General features: G+C 40.3%; 1 protein-coding gene and 1 pseudogene across 1 annotated transcript in view; one reads left to right on the top strand and one right to left on the bottom strand.

Moving 5' to 3' along the window:
* LOC126253436 (proton-coupled amino acid transporter-like protein CG1139) overlaps positions 1–26,739 on the top strand; it is a 245,305-nt gene that overhangs the window by 61,313 nt on the left and 157,253 nt on the right. The gene's annotated exons all lie outside the window — the stretch shown is intronic.
* On the bottom strand, positions 10,610–10,727 carry LOC126254237 (5S ribosomal RNA; annotated as a pseudogene).

Raw genomic sequence — 26,739 nt, 5'->3', positions numbered from 1 at the left:
TATTGTATCGCAGCCGTCCACAATACGAGTGCGAAGAGTCTCTACATTTGGTACCGGGGTTGCGTAACAAGAGCTTTCAAATGCCCACATAAATGAAAGTCAAGAGGGTTGAGGTCAGGAGAGCGTGGAGGCCATGGAATTGGTCCGCCTCTACCAATCCATCGGTCACCGAATCTGTTGTTGAGAAGCGTACGAACACTTCGACTGAACTGTGCAGGAGCTCCATAAAGCATTAACCACATGTTGTGTCGTACTTGTAAAGGCACATGTTCTAGCAGCACAGGTAGAGTATCCCGTATGAAATCATGATAACGTGCTCCATTGAGCGTAGGTGGAAGAACATGAGGCCCAATCAAGACATCACCAACAATGCCTGCCCAAACGTTCACAGAAAATCTGTGTTGGTGACGTGATTGCACAGTTGCGTGCGGATTCTCGTCAGCCCACACATGTTGATTGTGAAAATTTACTATTTGATCACGTTGGAATGAAGCCTCATCAGTAAAGAGAACATTTGCACTGAAATGAGGATTGACACATTGTTGGATGAACCATTCGCAGAAGTGTAACCGTGGAGGCCAATCAGCTGCTGATAGTGCCTGAACACGCTGTACATGGTACGGAAACAACTGGTTCTCCCGTAGCACTCTCCATACAGTGACGTGGTCAACGTTACCTTGTACAGCAGCAACTTCTCTGACACTGACATTAGGGTTATCGTCAACTGCACGAAGAATTGCCTCGTCCATTGCAGGTGTCCTCGTCGTTCTAGGTCTTCCCCAGTCGCGAGTCATAGGCTGGAATGTTCCGTGCTCCCTAAGACGCCGATCAATTGATTCGAACGTCTTCCCGTCGGGACACCTTCGTTCTGGAAATCTGTCTCGATACAAACGTACCGCGCCACGGCTATTGCCCCGTGCTAATCCATACATCAAATGGGCATCTGCCAACTCCGCATTTGTAAACATTGCACTGACTGCAAAACCATGTTCGTGATGAACACTAACCTGTTGATGCTACGTACTGATGTTCTTGATGCTAGTACTGTAGAGCAATGAGTCGCATGTCAACACAAGCACCGAAGTCAACATTACCTTCCTTCAATTGGGCCAACTGGCGGTGAATCGAGGAAGTACAGTACATACTGACGAAACTAAAATGAGCTCTAACATGGAAATTAAGCATTTCCGGACACATGTTCACATAACATCTTTTCTTTATTTGTGTGTGAGGAATGTTTCCTTAAAGTTTGACCGTACCTCTTTGTAACACCCTGTATACCTGTGCGTGGCCATTTTTACTATGAAGCGGCGGCAGAAGTGGCTACATGAAAAATGTGAAGAAATCGAAAAAGAAATTATCGTCGGAAGGACCGACTCAGCACCAAGAAAAGTTAAAACAATCTTTAGTGAAATTAAAAATAAGGGTGGTAACATTAAGAGTTCAACAGGAATTCTACTGTTAAAAGCATAGGAAAGAGCGTATAGGTGGAATGAGTAAATTGAAGGCTTCTGTGAGCGGGAAGACTTGTTTCATGACGTGACAGAAGAACAAACATGAGTCTATAGGGAAGGTATGGGAGTCAAGCGTTACAATCAGAATTTAAAAGAGCTTTGGAAGACTTGATATCGCTGAAGGCAGATGGGATAGATAACATTCGATAAGAATTTTTAATATTATTTGTAGAAGAGGCAATAAAGCGACTATTCACGTTGGTGTGTAGAATCCATGAGGCTGGCGATATACTATCAGACTTTTGGAAAAACCTCATCCATACAGTTCCCTAGACAACTCTGACAATTAGTGCACAATCGGTTTAACCGCTCACGCACCTGATTTGCTGACAAGAATAATATACAGAGGAATGGAAAAGAAATTTGAGGGGCTGTTAGATGACGATCAGTTTGGCTTTGGGAAAGGTAAAGGCACCAGAGGGGCAATTCTGAAGTGGCAGTTGATAATGGAGGCAAGGATAAAGAAAAATCAAGACACAGGATTTGTCGACCTGCAAGAAGCGTTCGATAATCTCAGATGGTGCAAGATGTTCGAAATTCTGGGAGAAATAGGAATGAGCCATAGAGAAAGACGGGAAGTATGCAATATGTACAAGAACCAAGAGGGAACGATAACAGTAGAAGACCAACAATGAAGTGCTCGGATCGAAAAGGATGTAAGACAGAGATGTAGTCTTTCGCTCCTACTATTCAGTCTATTATACTTTGAGGAAGTAATGATGGAAATGAAAGAAAGGTTCAGTGTTTCAACTACAATTAAGGTGAAAAGATATCAATGACAGCATTCGCTCATGACATTGCTATCCTCAGCGAAAGTGAAGTCGAATTACAGGATCTGATGAATGAATGAATTGAGTGCAGAATATGCATTGAGAGTAACTCGAAGAAACACGAAGTTAATGGGAATTAGCATAAACAAGAACGACGAGAAACTTGACACCACAATTGGAGATCAGAAAACAAATTAAGTTAATGAATTGTGCTACATAAGCAACAAAACAACTCATGACGGACGGAGGAAGGGAGACATAGAAAGCAGACTAGCGCTGGCAGAAATAGCGTTCCTGGCCAATAGAAGTCTGCTAGTATGAAATATAGGCCTTAATTTGAGGAAGAAATTTCTGGGACGTACGTTTGGAGTACAGAATTGTATTGTAGTGAAACATGGACTGTGAGAAAACCGGAAAAGAAGCGAATCGAAAAATTTAAGATGCGATTCTACAGAAGAATGTTGAAAATTATGTTTACTGATAAGTTAAGGAGTGAGGTGGTTCTGTGCAGAATTGGAGAGGAAAGGTATATGTGGAGAACATGGACAAGGCGAAGGGATAGGACGGTAGGATATCTGCTAAGGCATCACGAAACAACTTCCATGGAACTAAGAGTAAAAACTGTAGAGAAAGGCGGAGGTTTGAATACATCTAGTAAATAATTAAGGGCATAGCTAGCAAGTGCTATTCTGGCTCAGAAAACTGCTCAGAAAAACGGCTCTAATCACTATGGGACTTAACATCTGAGGTCATCAGTCCCCTAGACTTAGAACTACTTAAACCTAACTAACCTAAGGACATCCCACACATCAGTCCCCTAGAGTTAGAACTACTTAAACCTAACTAACCTAAGGACATCACACACATCCATGCCCGAGGCAGGATTCGAACCTGCGACCGTAGCAGCAGCGCGGTTCCGGACTGAAGCGCCTAGAACCGCTCAGTCAAAGCGGCCGGCTGCTATGAGGTACGACAATAATGAGACTGATGTGAAAAAAAAATTTTGCTTACCGTTTTGGTCAAGTTTAGTGCTGTCTCCTTCAAAGTAGATCCCTTCTGATTTCACACACTTTTTCCAGCGCTTCTGCCATTGATGGTACATTTCTGGAACTCATCTTCTGTAATATCCTCCAAGACCCTCGTCACAGCTTTTTGGACATCTTGTGTTGTTTGAAAATGGTATCCTTTGGCCGCTGTTTTGTCTCTTGGAAATAAAAGAAAGTCGTATGGAGCAATAGCTGGTAAATAAGGTGGCTGTGGTAGTACTGAAATTTGTTTCGATGCTAAAAATTGCTGTACTGACAGAGCAGTATGGGATGGCGCATTATCGTGATGCAAAATCAAATTATCAACCATGTTGGCACGGACACGAAGAACTCTTTTAAGTAGTCTTTCAAAAATTTCTTTGTAGTAATATTGGTTAACTGTTTGCCGAGGAGGCACCCACTCTTTATGAACAATTCCCTTGGAATCAAAGAAGCACACAAGCATGCATTTCACTTTTGACTTTGATATGGGAGCGTTTTTTGGTCTGGGTGATCCATTTGAGCACTACTTGCGAACTTTGGCATTTCGTCTCTGGATCGTACTAAAAAAAAAAACCAACTTTCATCACCAGTGATAACACAGCTCAACAATTCTGGATTGATTTCCGTTTGCTCTAGCAGATTGGCTGCCACATTTTTCCGTATTTCTCGCTGTTTTGGTGTGAGATTTTTGGGGACCATTTTTGCACAAATCTTTCTCATACCAAGATCTTCAGTTATTATTAGACGAACCGTTTCTCGATTGATGTTCAGTTCTTCTGCAATCATTATCATGGATAATCTTCGATCAGATCCTAAGAGTTCACGCATCCTGGCGAAGTTGACATCCGTCCGTGAGGTTGATGGTCGTCCACTGCGGTCTTCATCTTCAACATTCGTTCTGCCTTCACTAAACATTTTATGCCAACGAAAACCCTGAGATCTTGACATAACCTCGTCTCCAAAAGCCTTCTGATGCTTACCGTAAGTTGTCGTCTCGTTTTCACCCAATTTAACGCAAAAAGAAATGGTATACCTTTGCGCAATATTATGCGTTTCCATTTCCGTGACGAGAGACACAAACTCATGTTAAATTATTACAGCACAACTTACGACTGAACAGTTGCATCGATGTGCCGCTTGGACTACATGCAGCTTATAGACCAAGATCAAAGATGTTGTGCCTACGCAAGCCTGAAAGGTTGCCACATCTTGCAAAAAAAATCAGTCTCATTACTTTATTGTCGCACCTCGTATTCTGGGATGAAAAGATTCGCAGAGGATAGAAAATCGTGGCGGGCTGTATTAAACCAGTCAGAAGACTGATGACTCAAAAGAATAAACGTTATATGGTGTGTTGTGTTGGTCTGCTATACATCAACAGTTACATTAAGCTCTAATCGACTGAAGGTATGATCTGTTATGTGAAAATTCATGGTTCTACAATTAATGTTGAAACCCTATTTGACTGCAAAGTAACCCTAAGGAGTGAACAAAGAACACAGTTACAGAAATGCTGAGAACGAAAAATCGATATCCATAGCTTGTACAATTCAACATTAAAGTCTCCGTAATCACTCTTAAAAGCCTCTCAAAATTACTCAGTGTAATTTAATTAGCTTGCGGCTAAACATGGTGGTATAGGATGATTTTCCTTGACTGTAATCACAATGCTTTAAGCTGAAAATGACACTTTACCAAATTCAATGACGTCATCTTAAAACAAAATATACGTACACTTCTACAAAATCTTACCACCATATTCTGCACAAACCGCTGCTTGAGGACAACAGTGTTCATATTACAAAAATAAACCACTGAAAACCTCCTCCGCAGCTTCTCAAAAGCTGGTTATTATACTTGTAGACAATAAGATATTTATTAGTAATTCATGGGAGAAACTGCATCTGACGGGACTGTTTAAATATATGTTTTATACATGATTACTGGAATGATAAAGAGAATATTGACAAAAGGAGGCATCGTCAAAATGACGTCGGCAACTACTGGATGTATTTCAATCTCTGTCTTCCTCTACAATTTTCACCCTCTACAGCTCCTTCTAATACCACGGAAATTAATCCCTGATGTGTTAACAGCTGTCCTACCATCCTGTCCTCTCATCTTATTAGTGTTTCTCACAGATTCCTTTCCTCACCGATTCTGTGGAAACGGCCTCATTCTTACACCTTCCCATTTCTCAACGTTATTCCGTAGCACCACATCTCAAATGCTTCGATTCTCTTCTGATTCGGCTTCCCACAGTCCATGTTTCACTGGCATACAATGCTGTGCTCTAAACGTACATTCACAGAAACCTCTTCCTCAAATTAGGGCCTATGTTTCATACTGGTGGACACCACTTGGCCAGGAAAGTACTTTCTGTCACTGCTACTCTACTCTTTATGTCCTCCTTGCTCTGTTTGTCATGGGTTATTTTTCTGCCTGGGTAGTAGAAGTCCTTAACGTCATCTACTCCGTGATCACCAATCCTGATGTTATGTTTGTCGCTGTTCTCGTTTCTGCTACTTCTCATTACTTTTGTCTTTCTCCGATTTACAATTAATCCATATTTTGTACTCACAAAACTATCCGTTCCATTCAGCAGATAATGCAATTTTTCTCCACTTTCACTGAGAACAGCAGTGCCATGAACGAACCTTATCAGTGATATCCTTTCTCTTTCAAATTTAATCCCCCTGTTGGGCCTTTCTTTTATCTCCATAATTCGTTCTCCAGTGTATAGATCAAACAGCAAAGGCGAAAGATTACAACCTTGCCATACACCCTTTTCAGTCCTAGCTCTTTGTGGTTGCTCTTTTACACTTACTGATCCATTGTGGTTCTTCTACATATTGCGTACTACCCGAAACGTCTTTCCCTATAGCTTCCCCGTGTTTTTGTTAGAGTTTCGAGCACCTTATACTATTTGACATTGCCAAACGTTTTTTTCCAGATCGACGAATCCTATAAATGAGTTTTGAATTTCTCTCAGTCTTCCTTCCATTACCAGCTGCAACATCAGAACTGTTATTCTAATGCCTTTACCTTTCACAAAGCCAAATTGATCATCATGTAAGAGACCCTCAGTTTTCTTTTCCATTCTTCTGTACTGTTGGAAAAAATTCGCAGCACCAAAAAATTATAATTAGTGTAGAGTAATGGAATTTCGGGAATACATTTGCGTAGGTAACACATTTAAGTGATTAACATCGCAAGGTCACAGGTTAATGTAAGCGCGAGGAAAGCCATTGTAAATGTAAAATACTGGTACATCAATAACCAATGTAACCGGCAGAATGCTGAATGCAAGCATGCAAACGCGCATGCATTGTATTGTACAGGTGTCGGATGATGGTTTGTGATGGACAAAAGACTACCTATAGTGGTAGGATATGAAAGTTCCTTATTATATTTCTAAATTTGATTTTGTAAGTGTCAAGTTGGAAACTGACAAATTTTTGAAACTCATTTTGATAACGAAATGTGTAAATCTCAGCGCAGGGCAACAGAACTACCTAAAAGTTTAATTAGGTTGGAACTATGTGGAGCTCACGCCACACGATGCGAAAGCAAGACTAGCCGGTACATCAAATAATTCCCTGCGAGAAAGCAATCCGTTTTCAACGAAATTGACATATGCTGTCTGACTGCAAAACAAATGACCCAGATTAAAATGTTGACCCTGAATATAGTTAATCTTTATCGTAGACTTGTAAACAATCACTGTACCAGGAGCGTTATTGTAATTACAAAGCAAATGAATATAAAAATTAGTGCATCATACTTTCTCATAAAACTGCATCAAAATTCACAAGATGGCACTTTGCTGAAGTCTTTTACTAATATTAAGCCTCAGAAATGATACTCATATTTTTGCAAAAACACTCTGACAACCACTAGGCCTTACAGTGGACATGACGTATGACGATAATTTAATTTATTGGCATACCTGTGCACTCCGAACTCTGCTCTGCAACCTCTCACAATTATGACAATGATGAGACTGTTAAAAATCAGATTTCATTTACCGTGCTTGCGATGTGTAGCGCAAGACGGTATCTTACCAACCTTATTAAAATGCTGCTCAGTATACAACTCGCGATGCGCAATGCGAGTATTCAAACAGTCATGAAAGTAAAAAAAAAATTGAAAATAGGGACCTAATTTCAGCGACTGATAAAAGAGAACAAAGAAACTTTAACTATGCTTCATTAAGCCATGACAACAATACACTCTTCATAAAGTTCTCACACCTCGACAAGGCAGCCAAATATTTCTTAATAATTTTCCTGTTTATAATTACTTTTCTTGACCTCGTTCAACTATAAGACAAAACTGTATTTTGTGTTATAAAATTTCTACAGAAAACTTCAACCATACACAATGTTCTAACAATAAGAACCTACACAGCTACAAATGTATAGAGACTGGAATAGCTTAAAATCGGCACTTGTAATTCTTCCATTCATATCACTTCATTTCCGCAATATTTTTCGTGAAAACATGTTATTAAAAATCCTTTTTTTAAGAGGCTGACTCCTTTGCCCTGCAGGCCAGCTTCCATCCGTTACAAACCAAGTTCATTGCCAGACTGACCAACATACATTACTACTGCTCTTCGAAAGAACTGATCTCTCTGACTAACAGCTCTGGTCTCTTACAAAGAAAATAGTTTTACACAAGTAGAGTACATTTTTTGCAAATTTATTCACATGTACGACCAAAATACCTGAAAATCATCATGGTAAATAGAACAGTCACCTTTCATCACCCCACTCCAACTAAACAAGAATTCTGATACAACAGCAGGAGGCCCTCAAAATATTCTCCGAAAGAAACAATCACAAAAATATGGTACAAAATTTGTGGTTAGAAATACCCGAGGTGGGTAACGATGTATACAAAATATCAGTGAACAGATACAAAGTGATACAAATATGTTACATAAGGTGAAATACGAGTAACAATACATACATGCAAACAAGTGCACAAAGCTTCCAGTAATAAGTCATTTACGTATTTGTAATGATACAGAAGACCTAGAAAAACAAGATGCTCTCTGTGCAAATCCCTAATCAAGCTAAGTCAAATACAGTGGCATAAATACAGGTAGTTTTACAATAATGTACAAATCATTACAAAGCCATTACACTTAGTTGTACAAATGTTTAAAAGAAACTTATAAGTACCAGTAAGAATTCCTGTTAATTCACATTAAGTAAGAAAGATACACACATTTCATGCAACATGGTGCAATCCTTTGCAAACCAGTTCCAATTGTTTGTTCATATGTTTAAGGAATTCTGCATAATATGAACATCTTCTTTCATCACACGAATACAGCTACATCACAAGCAGATCATTTCTTACCTTTTGGTCTCATACTTTTTACATAAATGTCAATCTATACCCTTTCTCTGTGACCCTTCATACTGTGTACAGTTTCTCACACCGTACATATTCAGCTTGCATTGTCAGTTAATAACTCTGTATTACCAATGGTCGATAGCTGAGAATTGTCTGATTTAGGTAACTATTTTCAAAACATCTAAAAATTACTTCAGTACAGTTGACTTCCGAAGCTCACTCACGAATTACCGAAAACTCATAGAAAATGGCATTTATCACCAGTTCGGAAAATAATTTCTTGTAATGGAAAGTCAACTAGCCTCAAAACTTACTTCACTATACTTGCCCTAGGTTAGAAGGGGAATTATTTACACCTATTACCTAAACAGAATAGTAGAAGAAGTCTAGTGTGCCATGAAGTAAAAGAAGGAATAATAACACCCAGCTCGAGGAGGCATCAGTCGCCAGCTGATGTATCGACCATACGGAGAGCGGTCCTCTACCTACGTGGGATCTCATTCTTTCCTCTTTCTCTGTGTACCAATGGGATATCATTATGTGCAACAAAGAACTTCGTATGTTCTTTGACTTTCAATTCATACAGAAAAATTCGTATGCTACCAGGTTTGTTGACAAAGACTTCAGAATATGATTGTAAGATATCGAATAACTCTTGCTTATCTACTTCAAAAGCATCTTCTACACTGTCTACTTTCTCATGTATAATTTCAGAGGTATCAAAAGACCGTTCCATCTCATGAGAAGTACTTGATTTATGACCGATAAGTTCAGTGTAAGGTCGTGATATTGACTAAGATAAGAAGTTGATGTCTTCTTCCTCCTTCGAAATCCAATCCTTGAAATGCAAACAGACTAACTTGCTATCGAATCGACTTCAGCTTTCACCTGAGCATCATCAGAGTTTAGAATAGCCTTGTACTCAGCCAATAAATCAATACCTAATAACATTTGTGTAGTAGGGAAGGCCACAGTTACGAAGTTGGCAGAAAACTGATGACCTTGGCAAATTAAGTATAAACGTGGCTGTTTCTTAACCTCTACAGTTTTTCTAGTAATCACACCTTTAATTTTGGTTCGTTGCAATGGAAATGTTGGACATACAGTTAATTCCTGACGTTTACAGAAAGCTGCCTCACTGATAACCAAAACAGGACTACCTGAGTCTAATATATCATCAAAAATGATATAATTTATTCGTTTCTCCTCTGTATCCATGTCACAAAATATTTCTCTTAGCAAAGCATCACCCAAATCCACTACCATATCATAAGCTATGTTCCTTACATATTGTGGAGGTACATCTGTTTCATATTCACTATGATCTTCTGACCTCTCTATAATCATCCAACCAAGGCATGTAATTAGTTACCCAGTCAAAAACGCAGTCTGCACGTAACATCTATGTCTCATTTTGATTACTAACAGGCTATCACTGTCCGTTTTGTTCACTAAAAGGTTCCCAATATATGATTTCTATGGTATGAATGTAGGAATTCACTGTATCGACAAACAACTCGTTTGCCATATGTGCCTTATTTATTACATGGTTGAACTCCTAAGTAGATCTTGTTTAATCTGTTTAGTTTTCTCATTTAAGTTGGCCAAAAGTTTCACACCTAGTTCTTATTAATACGTTCGAGATGTCTGGTAAAACCTTCTATCATGTTCTTCAGATTTTTACCCTATCCTTTATTGTGCTCTGATAATAAAACCCTAAAACTCCTCCCGAACAGGCCACCAAGGCCCATCGGTACCAACCGGCCGCCGTGTCATCCTCAGCCCATAGGCGTCACTGGATGCGGAGATGGAGGGCCATGTGGTCAGCACACCACTCTCCCGGCCGTATGTCAGTTTACGAGACCGGTGCCGCTACTTCTCAATCAAGTAGCTCCTCAGTTTGCCTCAAAAGGGCTGAGGGAATCCCGCTTGCCAACAGCGCTCGGCAGACAGGATCGTCACCCATCCAAGTGCTAGCCCAGCCCGGCAGCGCTTAACTTCGGTGATCTGACGGGAACCGGTGTTACCACTGCGGCAAGGCCGTTGGCTGTGCTCTGCTAATGCCCTCAGAATATCTTGCAGAAAATCATTGTTTCCATCTTTGGCATTACTATATGAGGGGGTAGAGACTGACTCAGTTTGGTCAATACTTGTGGATACGAAACCTGAATCTTTTAAGTATAGAACCTGACTGTTGTGACCAGACAAATTACATTCTACAGACTGAGTTCCCGAAGCAGAATCCCCAAGTGCACTATCTTGTTTCATGTTTGATACTGAGAAATTACCCAGATCAGTTCTGTCAGTCATTGTCCAATCTGTCTCAGTTAAATAAATATTGTGAAAGGATCCCTGTTTAATTGTTCCGTCTCTGTCTACAGAATTACCGAAAGTGACTTCAGCTGCAGACCAAGTATTTGACTTAGCTCTAGTAGCTCAATGCAATTACAGTAAAACAGCAGACAAAAACGAAATCCCTTACACACAGAAGATCAACACTACACAGATAACAACTGAAATCACTTCCTATAAATGTTAATGAAAACAGAAAAGTGTTTAAATTACCAATGACAGAATTTACTGAATAAATGCAAATCCAAGCATCTGATAATATCACTTTGCAATGAAATTTCTACACTTCAGAAAATTACACAAAAGTAGTATATACCATAAAAAATCACCACTTGTCTAACTATACAACACTTCAAGATTCAGTAAACAATGATACATTTAACATGGACTATATCACTGGCAACAGTAAAGATTAATAGTAATAAGACTTGTACTAAGCACAATACAACACACCAAATGCATAAAATGAGAGAATCTCACTTGCACTACAATTTGTAAAATACTTGTGACAAATTAGTGTTCAAAACTGCAGATAATACACAAAAGTTCTATTTCTGCAAAGGCAAGCTTTAACTATTCTTCAGAAAATTTGTCTATATTGTTCACTGGTAATAAATATGCAAAACAAACGGTGTTGTTGTTATGGCATACAGTGTATTATCACATCACTTATTGCGTCACAAATCCTGAAAACAATTTCTAAGTCAAAGTATATAATTGAAATTATAATTTGTGGTTGCAGAACAAATCTTTAACTGACTGCAAAAATCAGCAGACTGTCATACAATTACGTATTCTGACAGAAAAGGTCGTTAGGTGAAAGTAATGTGTAAAACGTGTTTTGTTATTGAAATGTGTAAATTTGGGTGCAGTGCAACAGAACCACGCGAAAATTTAAATTTGATTGGAAATATGCGAAGCTCACGCTACACGATGCGAAATCCTGACAGCTGGTACATCGAACAGTTCCCTGCGAGAAAACAATCCGTTTTCAATGAAATTTACATACGTTACCTGACTGCGAAACCAAAGACCCAAATTAAAATGTTGACCCTGAATAGACTAATTTTTATCGTAGTCTTGTAAACAATCACTGTACCAAAACTGTTATTGTAATTACAGAGCAAATGAACATAAAAATTAACGCACCTGATTTTCTAATAAATCTGCTCCAAAATTCACAAGATAGCACTTGACTGAAATCTTTCACTGGTAGTAAGCCTCGGAACTGATGCTGATATTTTTACAGAAACACTCTCACAATCACTGAGCCTTACAATGCACATGAAGTTTCAGGGTAATTAAATTTATTGGCATATCTGTGCACACGGATCGCTCGTCTGCTCTGCAACCTGTTACTATTAGAAAAATGGTAAGACTGTCAAAAATCATATCTTTTTACCGTACTTGTGATGAACAATGTACGACGGAATCTTACCAATAAAATGCTTTTAAGTACACAACTCGCGGTGCGCACTGCAAGTGTGCAAACACCATCATTAAAAAAAAAAAATGGAAACAGGGAGCTAATCTTAACGACTGATAAGAGAGAACAAAGACTCCAAGTTTAACTGTACTTCATTAAGCCACGGCAACAATACATCTTTTCATAATCTTCTCACACTTAGACAAGGTAGCGAGATTTTTCTTAATAACTTCCCTGTGTTTAATTACTTCCTTCACACTCTTATCAACTATAAGACAAAACCATGTGTTTCATTGTAAAATTATTACAGCAAACTTCAAACATACGCAATGTTCTTGCAATAAGAAGCTACACAGTTCCAAATATAAAAAGAAAGGATTTCCTCAATATTTTCCCTCGAAACATATTGTTACCAAATCCTTTTTAAATAATGCTGCCTCCACTACACGGCAGGACAGCTTCTATCCTTTTCAAACCAAGTACATTGCGAGTCTGTCCAACACACACCAACACTATTCTTCAAAAGAAGTAACATCTCTGACCAACATCTCTGGTCTTCTACAAGGAATATAATATTTCAGAGTTTGAGTACATTTATCAAATTCGCAAGTTCATTCACATTTATGGCCAAAACCACCTGAAAATCGCCATGGCATGTAGGACAATCTCTTCCACATACGTTAAAATCATGTTGTTGATGTTGTTGTTGTTGTTGTCTTCAGTCCTGAGATTGGTTTGATGCAGCTCTCCATGCTATTCTATCCTGTGCAAGCTTCTTCATCTCCCAGTACCTACTGCAACCTGCATCCTTCTGAATCTGCTTAGTGTATTCATCTCTCGGTCTCCCTCTACGCTTTTTACCCTCCACATTGCCCTCCAGTTGCAAATTGGTGATCCCTTGATGTCTCAACGCATGTCCTACCAACCGATCCCTTCTTCTAGTCAAGTTGTGCCACAAACTTCTCTTCTCCTCAATCCTATTCAATACTTCCTCATTAGTTATGTGTTCTACCCATCTAATCTTTAGCATTCTTCTGTAGCACCACATTTCAAATGCTTCTATTCTCTTCTTGTCCAAACTATTTATCGTCCATGCTTCATTTCCATACATGGCTGCACTGGGGTAGATGGTGACAGCCTCGACGTGGCCTACCCCCCCAGTATCGTGCCGCACAACGATCGCATTGCGAGAAGAAAATCGAAATGCTCAGAACGAGCTGCGACACGAGAAGCAAATGTCACCACCAAACGGCGGCCGGACGTAGTAATACCTCCCGGCCCTCACAGGCGAAGTTACGCAAGAGAGCGAGACAAATGCCTCAGTTTCCCCCCCGGAGCCAAGTGCGTGGACGAATACGTATATGCCAAGTTAACATAGAAGGATACACGAGGACAAAAGGAGACATCCTCACAAAGCTACTAACAGAAGAAAAAATCGATGTGCTGACCTTGCAGGAAACACATCTATCAGAAGAAAATATCTCGAGACTTCTAATACCAGGCTATGAAATTGTGGGCTATAAAGCCCATAATAAACACGGTATTGCAACACTGATCAAGAAAGAACTGGTTGATAATATTGAGGAAACTATGCACCACGATTTTGCCGTGGGAATCAAACTAAACGATATGACTGTGTATAACGTGTACAAGCCACCTTCAGAAAAATGGGAACAACCTGTTTTACCTAACCCACAACACCCTGCAGTCATAATTGGCGATTTTAACTCCCACCACCCCAGATGGGGCTATCAGTCTTGCGACAAAGAAGGACTCATGCTGGCAGACTGGGCAGATATAAATATTTATACATTAATATACGATGCAAAAGATACCCCCACCTTCTGTTCAGGAGCGTGGGGCACAACATCAACGCCCGATCTTTGTTTTGTCTCATCTGGAGAAACTGGAATAGCACTTCCGTCTAAGAGAACTGTACTGAGCCGTATTCCTCGGAGCCAACACAGACCAGTTATTATAGACCTTGGGATCCAAATACCAGTAATAAAGAGCCCCCCTATAGCCCGCTGGAACCTCAGGAAGGCTAACTGGGTTAAGTTTAAAGATACCATTGAAAATAATGTAAACAGAATTCCCCCAATTCCAGAAAATTACGACAGATTTACGAAGTTAATTATTAAAGCGGCACATAACTCATTACCAAGAGGAGCGCGGAAAGAATACATCCCATGCTGGACAAAGGAGTGCGAACAACTACTCGATGAATATAACAAAACAGAGAATCCAGAACTAGGAGAACAGCTCATAAGAGCTATGGACGAGGAACGCAAACAGAGATGGCAAAAGCGGATGGAACAAATGGACTTTACGCACTCCTCACAGAAGAGCTGGAGTCTACTGAGGAAACTTGGCGGAGCACAATTCAAGGGACGGAACATCAATAATAAAATGACCCATAACAAGATATGCTCTTCTATACTACAAACATCCAGAATCCATGCCTCCGCCTCGAAGAAAAAAGAACTGCACCAACTGATGAACGAAGAGCTAGATGCAAGCGAGGAGGAAGCAGGTTTAGCGAACTGGGTAACACAAGAAGAGATAAATATAGCACTAAAGAAAATGTCACCTGGTAAAGCAGCTGGCTGCGACGGCCTTCTTCCAGAATTCTTGAAGAACTTCGGGCCAAAGGGAAGAGCATGGCTGTCTTCTCGTTTCTCTAATATCATAGATACCAGCCGGTTACCAAAGTAATGGAAAAACGCACAAGTCATAGCCATCCAGAAACCAGAGAAAACAGGAGAGAATGCTAAAGATTATAGACCGATATCTTTATTGTGCACCACTTACAAGATGTTTGAACGAGTCATCCTAGGCAGAATAGAAAGTAAAATAGAAGCTGCTCTTCCCCCAGAGCAAGGCGGTTTTCGAAAAGGAAGAGATTGTTGCGACCAAGTTCTCGCCCTAACCACTTTCATTGAAAGAGGTTACCAAAACAAAAAGAAAACGGGCATGGTATTATTAGATCTCACCTCAGCATACGACACCGTATGGACAAAAGGGATACTGTATAAACTGTCAAAAGTCGTGAAATGCAAGAAGATCATAGATCTAGTCAGAAATATGTTGATAAACAGGAGATTCAAGGTATCTCTGAATGGGAAAACAAGCAGCTACAGGACACTACAAAATGGCCTCCCCCAAGGGTCTGTGCTGGCTCCATGCCTTTTCAATTTATACATAGCGGACATCCCAAACCTGGAATCTCGTTCTTTTATGTATGCAGATGACATCGCTATCGCGGCTCACACCAACACTTTCGAAGAACTGGAAGAAATTTTAAACAGGGATCTGGAATGACTACAACAATATTATGACAACTGGCACCTCAAAGTAAATCCGACTAAATCCGTGGCATCAATAATGCACTTGTGTAACAAAGATGCAAATCGTGAGCTAAAAGTGCAAATAAAAGGTAAATTGTTGAAAAACGATAGAACGCCAAAATACCTGGGTGTTAAGCTAGATCGCACTCTCACATATAAGAGCCACCTGTACGAAGTCGCCCAAAAAATGAAAACAAGAAACAACATCATAATGAAACTGGCAGGAACAATCTGGGGATGTTCCACTGAAACTCTACGCACATCAGCACTGGCACTTCTGTATAGTGTAGCGGAATATTGCGCACCCGTCTGGGCCCGCAGTAGGCATGTCAGATATATTGATGTGCAACTTAACGAGACAATGAGGCTCATAACAGGAACAGTAAGACCCACCCCGAAACCTTGGCTGCCCGTCCTTGCCAATATCGAACCACCCTCGATTAGACGTGAAAGAGCAATCCAGAGGTACAAAGAAAAGTTCAGGGACCTACCTCCTCCCCCTGACAGATTGATGTCAAGAAATCCCTTCTGGAAAGAACTCAAACAACAGATTGATATCGATAACCTGTGGAAACAGCAATGGCAGGAAAGCAAAGTGAATAACAGTTTCCTTATTGAGGACCCATCTCAACGAGTTCCAGGCTTCCAGCTCCAACGTAGAGTGTGGGTAACTCTAAATCGTCTGCGGACAGGTGTTGGTCGGTGCGGATATTTGTTGAAAAAGTGGGGTTTCTCCCAAGACCCCAATTGTGAGTGCGGAGAGAGTCAAACCATGCAGCATATAGTTGAGTGCGACGTACACGGACTTAAGGGAGGAAATCTGATGGACATACATGTGATAAGTGACCAAGCACTTTTGTGGCTGGAAACCCTGAAAATTTTATTGTAAATCATTGTTAATGTTAATTTAAATTTTTATGTTGATGTTTGTAAGTGTATCACGCTTTCCCTGTAGCTGAACGAGAAATAAATAAATGGCTGCACTCCATACAAATACTTTCAGAAATGAATTCCTGACACTTAAATCTATACTCGATGATAACAAATTTCTCTTCTTCAGAAACGCTTTCCTTGCCATTGCCAGTCTACATTTTATATCCTCTCTACTTCGACCATCATCAGTTATTTTGCTCCCCAAATAGCAAAATTCCTTTATTACTTTGTCTCATTTCGTAATCTAATTCCCTCAGCATCACCCGACTTAATTCGACTACATTCCATTATCCTCGTTTTGCTTTTGTTGATGTTCATCTTATATCCTCCTTTCAAGGCACTATCCATTCCGTTTAACTGCTCTTCCAAGTCCTCTGCTGTCTCTGATAGAATTACAATGTCATCGGCGAACCTCAAAGTTTTTACTTCTTCTCCATGGATTTTAACACCTACTCCGAACTCTTCTTTTCTTTCCTTTATTGCTTGCTCAATATACAGATTGAATAACATCGGGGAGAGGTTACAACCCTGTCTCACTCCCTTTCCAACCGCTGCTTCCCTTTCATTCCCCTCGACTCTTATAACTGTGCCATCTGGTTTCTGTACAAAGTGTAAATAGCCTTTCGCTCCCTGTATTTTACCCCTGCCACCTTTAGAATTTGAAAGAGAGTATTCCAGTCAACATTGTCAATAGCTTTCTCTAAGTCTACAAATGCTAGAAATGTAGGTTGGCCTTTCCTTAATCTGTTTTCTAAGACAAGTCGTAGGGTCACTATTGCCTCACGTGTTCCAACATTTCTGCGGAATCCAAACTGATCTTCGCCGAGGTCGGCTTCTACCAGTTTTTCCATTCGCCTGTAAAGAATTCGCGTTAGTATTTTGCAGCTGTGACGTATTAAACTGATAGTTCGGTAATTTTCACATCTGTCAACACCTGATTTCTTTGGGATTGGAATTATTATATTCTTCTTGAAGTCTGAGGGTATTTCGCCTGTTTCATACATCTTGCTCACCAGATGGTAGAGTTTTGTCAGGACTGGCTCTCCCAAGGCCATCAGTAGTTCCAATGGAATGTCTACTCCCGGAGCCTTGTTTCGACTCAGGTCTTTCAGTGCTCTGTCAAACTCCTCACGCAGTATCATATCTCCATTTCATCTTCATCTACATCCTCTTCCATTTACATAATATTATCCTCAAGTTCATCGCCCTTGTATAGACCCTCTATATACTCCTTCTACCTTTCTGCTTTCCCTTCTTTGCTTACAAATGGGTTTCCATCTGAGGTCTTAATATTCATACAAGTGGCTCTCTTTTCTCCAAAGGTCTCTTTAATTTTCCTGTAGGCAGTATCTATCTTACCCCTAGTGAGACAAGCCTCTACATCCTTACATTTGTCATATAGCCATCCCTGCTTAGCCATTTTGCACTTCCTGTCGATCTCATTTTTGAGACGTTTGTCTTCCCTTTTGCCTGCTTCATTTATTGCGTTTTTATATTTTCTCCTTTCATCAATTAAATTCAATATTTCTTCTGTTACCCAAGGATTTCTACTAGCCCTCGTCTATTGGCCTACTTGATCCTCTGCTGCCTTCACTACTTCATCCCTCAGAGCTACCCATTCTTCTTCTACTGTATTTCTTTCCCCCATTCGTGTCAATTGTTCACTTATGCTCTCCCTGAAACTCTGTACAACCTCTGGTTTAGTCAGCTTATCCAGGTCCCATCTCCTTAAATTCCCACCTTTTTGCAGTTTCTTCAGTTTTAATCTACAGTTCATAACCAATAGATTGTGGTCAGAGTCCATATCTGCCCCTGGAAATGTCTTACAATTTAAAACCTGGTTTCTAAATCTCTGTCTTACCATTATACAATCTATCTGATACCTTCTAGTATCTCCAGTATTCTTCCAGGTATAGAACCTTCTTTTATGATTCTTGAACCAAGTGTTAGCTATGATTAAGTTATGCTCTGTGCAAAATTCTGCCAGACGGCTTCCTCTTTCATTTCTCTCCCCCAATCCATATTCACCCACTATGTTTCCTTCTCTCTCTTTTCCTACTCTCGAATTCCAGTCACCCATGACTATTAAACTTTCGTCTCCCTTCAGTACCCGAATAATTTCTTTTATCTCATCATACATTTGATCAATTTCTTCATCATCTGCAGAGCTAGTTGGCATATAAACTTGTATACTGTAGTAGGCATGGGCTTCGTGTCTATCTTGGCCACAATAATGCGTTCACTATGCTGTTGGTAGTAGCTTACCCGCAGTCCTATTTTTTATTCATTATTAAACCTACTCCTCATGGTAGTATATTGAGCTTTTAAATACAATATGCAACCGAGGTTTTTTTCTTCAACTGATACTCTAAGAGAAAACGTTGACACAGGAAAGCAAGTTGTTTGAAGCCACACCAAAACAGTCAGAATGTTGATTGCTAAAAAAAGAGAAACTAGAAAATAGTTTCACGTAATCCATTCGTCGCTTAGAAGAAGCATGTTACCAGCTTTCCACTACCGCAGCGAATATCTCTGCGCATTAGTGTCTGCATTGTTTCTTTACGTACGTTGTCTTGACGGCAGAAAAGACTGCATATAATCGCCACTGGGTGAGTGAGAGGCACCCTTCGTTTGTTCTACAGCGTCAACGATAGGACACGTTGCATGGACCAGCCCAGGGAGTCGATAATTAACGACAGTATGTGACGTGGAATTTTGCAGATACAGGGAGAGACACCGGCAAAGTTCATGAATGCTTGGGTTGGTTATTGTATTTTACAGCCTTGGAAAAGTGGAAGTTCCTTAAGAGCAACAAATGCTGCCTATAATAAATTGCACAGATGCATTAAGAACCTGTTGTATGAAGTCCAAAACGAAATCACATACTGCAGCGAAATATTCATGACGCAGACAGCGGCAGGGCCGGTTTAAGGCCCAAGCCGGCGCTTGGGGTGCCAAGCTGAGTGGGGCGTGAGAGGTACAACAGTAAAATTCCTATACAGGACGTATCATATCAGTGGCGGCTGCTTGGAGCCCGAATATGGGAGTGGCTTCCAAATACAAGAATTGTACGTAGTATGTATTACAATAGGTAGTGAAAATTGACAGGGCTGGATGTCTAAGAGGGGAAACACACTTGTGTGGAGAAATGTCCTCGAACCGGTTCTGGCTGGGACAGATGTACCCCTACTGTGGTTCACTACACTGTTATGCCTGTGACATTTGAACACAGTCTGGACAGCTGTTGAAAACTTTGCTTCTGAGAATAAGAGATGCAGATTAGTAAGTCAATTCAGTTAAATATCTGGAATATTCCAGATGGAGGAAGACACCCACCGACAGCCCTTGCCAGTCGTCTCAAAAGAACAGCGCGATGGAAGCAACTTGTCGGTCAGTAGCAACACACGGGGCACTAATGTACCTGAGTCAACGTCAACCTGACAACGTTCGGTTGGTTTCAGATTAATAACAAACATCTAGGTAAGCATGAAAGCATTACTGAGGTTATGGGCATTTCTTACCGTGTGATGGAAATGCTTTGGAAATGGAAATGCCGTGTGGCTAGGGCCTCCCGTCGGGTAGACCGTTCGCCTGGTGCAAGTCTTTCGAGTTGACGCCACTTCGGCGACTTGCGTGTCGATGGGGATGAAATGATGATGAAAGACACACAACACCCAGTCATAACGAGGCAGAGAAAATCGCTGGCTCCGCCGGGAATCGAACCCGGGACCCCGTGCGCGGGAAGCGAGAACGCTACCGCAAGACCACGAGCTGCGGACGGAAATGCTTTAACTGTTTCTATTTAATAACGTAAGTACTGAAACAAGCCTGGCATGAAAAAATCAGTAACTGGTCCGATATTTCATTATTAAAATCATCAATGACATAGGTACAGGTTTCCCAATAACAACTTTTATGATGAATGAAATTAGGTCTCCGTTTAAACTTTTCACAGGACGCTAATAAATTGCTTTGCAGAGAATTACTACACGTAGTCTAGGGGTAACGTCTTTGACTTGTAATCAAAATGTCCTGGGAAGTGCATTCGAACATAGCCACTGATTAAATTATGAATAAAAATCATCAGCAATGGCGGCCGAAGGCTTCCGACATATGAAGTCACTCTCATTCTGCCAACGGCCTTATCAGTGTGGGCGGAGAGGTTAGGGACACTCTCTTGCCCTTTAGGTCAGGAACGGCGGTGTAGGCGAAAAAATCAGCAATGATAAAATGGCAAGAGTATGCAGAAGACAATGGAAAACACTGCATTAAGGACGCCTAATTTATATCCACAGGACTCGCGTCCTGTTATTGAAAAAGCATAATGTGTCATGATGATCTCTCCAGTTAGTTCCCTATTCGGAACTCCGGTAGGGAATTGCAAAGTGGGAGGTAACCATTAGAAAGTGATAGAATAAGCGATAGGAGATAACATGTCAGATATCAAAAGTTTGAACGTAGTAGGAACACTAGAAAATCAGAAGGCCAGCCTCGGTGGCCAAGCGGTTCTAGGCTCTCAGTCAGGAACCGCGCGACTGCTACGATCGCAGGTTCGAATCCTGCCTCGGGCATGGCTGTCTGTGGTGTCCTTAGGTTTAAGTAGTTCTCAGTTCTAGGGGACTGATGACCCACAGTGCTCAGACCTATTTGAACCATTTTTGAGCCAAAATCTGAAGAACTGCATAGGCTCACTCTAGATGCAGTACGGGTCAGTGAATTGAAATGGATAAAAGATAAGGATTTCTGTCAGAAAAATATAGTATAATATTAACAACAGCAGAAAATGGTACAATGGAAGAAGGATTCGTTATGAATAGGAAACAAGAACAAAAAGCTAGCTAGGGTGAACATGATGAGGGAGGGGGTTTTTCTCATCAGATTCGACTGAAAACCGACGCCGATAACGATACATATGCCGACTTCCTAAGAAGATGAAGAGAAATAGAAAATATATGAGGATATTGAATGAGTAATTCAGTATGTGAAAGGAGGTGAAAATCTACTAATCATGGGTGACTGGAATTCTGCTTTTCTACGTCAAAACAACATACGGTGTAATTAAATCGATGGTGTTAACATTAAGAGCGTAATTGGAATTCCACTGTTAAACGCAGAGGAGAGAGCGGATACATGGAAAGAGTTCATTGAAGGCCTCTTTGAGGGGAAGAATTGTCTGACGACATGATAGAAGTGGAAATTGGTGTCGATATGGGAGACATTGGCGATCCAGCTTCAGAGTCAGTCTTTAAGAGCTCCAAAACACTTGGGATCAACTAGAGCAGAAGGTATAGACAACGTTTTCTAAACTCGCTCGGGGAAGTGGCAACAAAACGACTATACAGTTTGGTGTGTAGAATGTGCAAGACTGACGACATATCATCAGTCCGAAGACAGCAAGAGCAGATAAGTGCGAGAACTATGGCACAGTCAGCTTAACACCTCATGCATCCCAAGGCGTCGGCAAGAATAAAATACGTAAGACTGGAAAGGGAAATTAAGGATCTGTTAGGCGACGATCAGTTTTGCTTTAGAAAAGGTAAAGCCACCAGAGAAGCAGTCCTGCCATTACTCTCGATAATGGAAGCGAGACTGAAGGAAAATCAAGACACGTTCACAGAAACTGCCAACCCAGAAAAAGCGTTCGACAATGTAAAGTGCTGCAAGATGTCCAAAATTCTGAGGGAAATAGGAGTAAGCTAAAATGAAAGACAGCTCATATGCAGTAAGTAGAAGAAAGAAGAGGTAGCAACAAAACTGGAAGATCAAGATCGACGTATTCAGATTATAAATGGTGTAGGATAGGGATGCAGTATTTACCCCATACTGTTCAATCGATACATCGAGAAAGCTGAGACGGAAATAAAGGAAGGGTTATAGAGTGAAATTTAAATTCATGGTTAAAGGGTATAAATGATGCGATTCGCTGATGACAATGCTATTCTCATAGAAAGTGAAGAAGAATTACAGGAGGTAGTAAGAACAGTTTAGTGAATACAGAATATGATCTGAGAGCAAGAAGTAACGCGAAATAGCAGATATGAGGAGAGCGAGCAACTTAATATCAAAATTGGTGACCACGAAGTAGACAGAGTTCAGGAAGTCTGCTACGTAGGCAGCAAAATAACCCTTGACGAACAAAGCAGGTAGGATTTAAAATCAGACTAGCACAAGAAAACAGCGCATTCTTACTCAAGAGAAGTCTACTGGTATTAAACATAGGTCATAATTTGAGGCAGATATTTCTTAGAATGTGTACAAACGAATGTTGATAGGTGGAGTAATAAGGAATGAGGAAATTCTCGGCATAATCGGGAAAGAGAGGAATTTATGGAAATCATTGGCAAGAAAAAGAGACAGGATGATAGGGCATGTGTTAAGAAATCAGGGTATAAGCTCCTTGACACTTGAGGGAGCTGTTGAGAGTAAAAACTTTAGACGAAGACAGAGCCTGGAAAACATCCAAAAAATAATTGGGGACATAGGGCGCAGGAGTTACCGGTACTCTGAGATAAAGAAGGTGGTACAAGAGAGGAATTCATGGCGGGCTGAATCTAACCAGTCAGATGACTGATGACTCATCATTTTATTCTATTGATTGCATTTACGTGGGTCACTGTAATTAGTGTATCTTCTGTTTGCTGTAGTTTCACATAATGTCTCTTCCTATCTTTTACAATCTCTTCATTTCTTTTAGTTACAATTCTTCTATTTTTCGCATAATTGTATCTTTAATATTAAAAGCAATCGATAGTTATTGTTCATACTATTCTGCACATTCAAACTACAGTTTATATACGAATTGCAACTGAATGCTGTTATTGTACGTGGTTTTGTTATTGTAATTGTGGTTTTTAATTGTGCCATTAAGTGAATATACGGTTTGTCATAGTATATAGACGAGGAATAGTGAAGTTCTTTAAGTAAATAAACAGAATAAAAACAACACTTTTGAGCATTATCTTTAAGTAACTCATATAATCAACATGTATTAGTCCACCAAGTTACCTACCGTTAAAAAAGCCAATGCCTGTAAAATAGCTTCCGCATAAATGAGCTAACACATAATTCACTGTACGGTAGGCTAGTTTTGTAACATGATTATGGGCAAAAATATAGACCTGTGGGAAGAAATTTATAATCAAAATTGTAATGAAATATGAAATAAAATATATTAACTAATAGTTAATAGGGCACATAGGAGACGGACAAGGAAAAATATAAAGATAGTAAGTCTGATTTCCGCCCACCTTCAAACGCATCATTCTTTGCTAACATAACTCTCTGTAATCATTACTCGAAATTAAAGGAATCAGGAAAGTGTGTGAAAGACATTCATCTCCCTAGTAAGGTGCGATAAGACACGTTTATTGATCTTTCTGGTAATACGTAAATGGTATGATGCTGATTGTAACTGGCACACCATCCTTCTACGGGCTACACTATACAGACTAAACCAGCCACAAACGCGTCCCGGTCGTGCTCACACTGCCTTTGAAACTGATCACAGAAAGATTCTCTAATTTTTTCGTGTACTCGCAAGTAAGTCTTCATTCAGTGATTACGGCAGTTGTTACAACAACGACTTTCTAGGGGACATGCTGGAAATAAAAATAAACATGTTTTGTAATGTCGTTCCAAACGAGAATTATTGATGTTTAGCATTTAAAGCCACTACAAGTTATATAAAATTTAAGAGGTGTATACAAGAGAGAGCAATGCAGTCTGAAACGTGTCTAGTCCGATAAATGAAGCTCATACGGTGCAGTAGCTAGTATGAGGTTATTAAGATATGGAAAACAGTTCCTCTTCACGTGTGGTACAATAAATGCCTAGTGTAGATTTCCTTTCTGAATTTAGCAGTTAATGAGATTGATTTCCATAATCGACTGTCTTGTTTTGAATCAAACTGCGTCGTTTCCTGTGACTGAGGCCGAGCGGGAAGAAACTGAATCGAAATGAGGAAATCTAAATAGGCCGTGGCCCTAAGAATCGCTTATTGCCAACGGCGTTTGGTAAGCGTAGTCCAGCCTGGTGTAAGAATAGTTGCACGCAGCTAGTACAGAGCTGGATCGCGATACGTTGTAAACACAATTTTGCTCCCACGGGGGCCATATGATATTCCCTTGGCCCGTACTAGCTGCTGGAAGTGAGATGATTGTTCATGCAAACGTTAAAGTTTCCCTTCAGTGCCTATTCAAACACACCGAATGCAACGGTTCTCCGGATACTTTGCATTGATACTTTGCATCACTTGTAATGATCTCAAGTACCAGAAGAAACATGGACATTGTATACACAGGTGTCCCCTCGGAAAGCCGTGTGAGTAACAAACTGAATTAGCGCAGCTCTTAAGACCTGAATAGCTACTGACCCGTGTACGACATTGCCGCTTTGTTTACAGTACAGTGCATTGTTGTCACGCTGTTCGACGACCTCGTCCAGTCCCCAGTTTCCGCTTCCGGAGGCTACGGTGTGCTTTGTTCTGAATATAAGCTCCCGTTTTGCATCACTGAGTAACCGTCAGCTATGCTTGGCGAAAATCGACGAACAGCGTTGTCAACTCTGTGACCGAAAGAAGAAATAACACAATTGGTTCTTTATCAGAGTACTCATAATTTAGTTTCTTTTTACAGTTTGTTGGTTCAAATGTGTGAAATATTGGAGGAAAAGAGATAGAGGCGAGGGAAGATGTGTCCAAATACAGTATAATCAGCGACAGAATGGTTCAGAAATGGTCCAAATGGCTCTGAGCTCTATGGGACTTAACTTCAGAGGTCATCAGTCCCCTAGAACTTAGAACTACTTAAACCTAACTGACCTAAGGACATCACACACATCCATGCCCTAGGCAGGATTCGGACTGTAGCGCCTAGAACCGCTCGGCCACTCCGGCCAGCCGAAAGAATGGAAACGACCCTTCTTTTTCTCGTAAAATTTAGTAAGTGTATACAAGACGGCAGAGTGCAGTCTTACAAGACAGATAATAATAATAATAATAATAATAAGAATAGGCGTCCGGTATGTTCTGCCAGTCGTAAAAGGCGACGAAAAGAACAAACCACTAATAGGGCTAACCCCCCTTTAGTGTGATTAGTTGGTTCAGGACAGAACTAAAGAAGCCTCGGACAAGCGCCGTCATGGTCGGGGACGACGCTTGAACCCTATGCCCGCCCACAATGGTAACGACACTGCTAGCCAACTGGAAAATGATTTAAATCCAAATAGAGGTGTTTTGCAGGATATGCTTCCTGCAACCACCCTAGAAGGAAAACAAAGACAGAGGATGAGATGGTCAGATGAAGTTAATCGACACCTCATGTTCTGTTATTACCAAGCAACAAACCTAGGAACCAACACAACTGGATACAGATCACAAGTACACACAACATTTATTACCAGATACCCAGAATTAAAATTTTTAACAGAACAACGACTAGCTGATCAGATCCGTGTAATAATAAAAAATAACAGGATACCCCAGTCAGAATTAGAAAACATCAAACAACAAGTACAACAAATACTGGAAAAAAATAATGTGCAATCAGAAGAAGAAGAAAATACAGTAATGGACTCAAACATCCCAGAGCAAACAAACAAAGAACAACACGCACCAAGTAAACAATCAGAGGAAAACGAAATCTTAAGACAGCCACCAGAACAAGCACAAATAGAACACGAAGTGACACACATGTTAGATACAGAAGAAAAATTTCAGCTGACATATATAGAATACAAAGACACAAATACAGACATAAGACCATTCTTGCATAGACCACCAAATAACCCACAAGTCGAAACAACAATAAAAACTATCAACACAATCATACACAACAAAATAAATGAAAACACAACTATGGAAGAGTTACAACTACTGGTTTATATAGGAGCACTCACTACACTAAATATACACACTAGACAGAGATCAGAACCAACCAACACACAGAAGAAACCCACAAAACCAGCATGGCAACACAGGCTACAGATCAGAATAGAAAAACTGAG

The sequence above is a fragment of the Schistocerca nitens genome, chromosome 4 (assembly GCF_023898315.1).
Source record: "Schistocerca nitens isolate TAMUIC-IGC-003100 chromosome 4, iqSchNite1.1, whole genome shotgun sequence".
Classification (NCBI taxonomy): domain Eukaryota; kingdom Metazoa; phylum Arthropoda; class Insecta; order Orthoptera; family Acrididae; genus Schistocerca; species Schistocerca nitens.
This window is presented reverse-complemented; position numbering and strand designations above follow the sequence as displayed.